The sequence below is a fragment of the Marmota flaviventris genome, chromosome 17 (genome assembly GCF_047511675.1).
Source record: "Marmota flaviventris isolate mMarFla1 chromosome 17, mMarFla1.hap1, whole genome shotgun sequence".
Taxonomy (NCBI): domain Eukaryota; kingdom Metazoa; phylum Chordata; class Mammalia; order Rodentia; family Sciuridae; genus Marmota; species Marmota flaviventris.
Genome location: NC_092514.1, coordinates 73,603,763 through 73,605,161, shown reverse-complemented (window position 1 = coordinate 73,605,161; position 1,399 = coordinate 73,603,763).

Sequence of the window (1,399 nt, the reverse complement as noted above, 5' to 3'; positions counted from 1 at the left end):
CTCAGGCTCGCTCGCTGGGCGGGACGGCGCCGCGGCGCGCAGACGGGATCCCCGCGGCGAGCGCCCTCATCCCCGGCTCCGCGCCCTCGGTGCCGGCTAGCAGCGGCCCCGGGCCCGCGTCCCGCTCCCCCGCGCCTCTGGGTCGCGCCGAGCTCCGGCCCCTCGCGGCGCCGCGCCCATGGCTCTCGGGGAGGGCGCCCCGCGCCCGCCCGCTTGCCGGCTCGTTGGGTCGACTGCCCGCGCTCGGGTGTCCGGCGTCCGGCCCGGCGCAGCGCTACGCCGGGAGGCGCCGCATTGTTCCCTTGGAGGAGGCGGCCGCGGCGGCCCAGGAGCGGCCTCCACGCTTCCTCGGCGCGCAGGCGCCACCTCGCGGTCGCGGCCCAGCTGCGCGCTCTCCCTGGGCTGTAGGGGAGGGGACGCGGCGGGGCGGGAGGCGAGCACTCCGCGGTACCCACGGGAGGGGCCCTGCGCCTCTCTCCTGGCCAGGCCACTTCTCAGGGCGCCACCAGTCCCAGGAGCCGAGGGCTACTTCAACTCCTGCAAAGCGCGGAGGAGGTGGGGGAGGAGAGATGACCCCTTCCCTTCCTCCAGGCAGCAGGGCCCCCCTGGGTCACTGTCTTTGCCGCCCCCAGGAGCTTTTGTACCTGCGCTACACCCACTGATTTGCTGTGACAACACTCACCCATCTGCTCCCTGTCAATACTCCCGCGGCTCCCCTTTGCTTCCTGGCCTGGTAAGAAGCTCAGCTGAGAGCCCTCAGGCCTGCAGCCCTAGTGGGTCACCACGAGTGGGCCTGAGCTCTGTCCTCCTAGCCTTCACTAACCAATAGGTGATGAAGCCTGCAAGTCTGAGGAGTCACCACTGAAACAACGAGAATGAGCAGAAGCTAAGGCTCTTGGCAACTCCAGATCCACTAGGCCTGAATCTCTCAGCCTCATCCTGCCCTCCCCGTCTCCTCCTGGACTTTGGAGATGTGTTTCCTGCTGCAGGTGGGAGGTTCCTGGGGGCCCACGGAGCCAGCACAGATCTGAAATTTCTGGCCAAGACCAGACCTCTGCTAGGGGCACAGATGACACCCCCCCACACACACACACACACCGATTCCTGTGCTGTGTACAAAGGTGACATGGGAGTCTCCGATGGTCTCCCAGCTCAGGGATTCTGCAGCCTGGCTTATGGAGGAGAAAGCCCTTGTGATCCTTATCCCACCCAGGTTCCATCCGACCAGTCGGGCCCCCGGCCCTGCCCTTCTCCCAGCCACCCCCCCCACACACATTTCTCTCTAGCAGTGACTCATGCCTCCCGCCGTTCCTGCTCCTTCATCAGAATTCACCTGTCCCATGTTCCATTATCTCAGCGCCTCTCTCCCTGCCAATGTGAACACGGGTGATAAATCAGT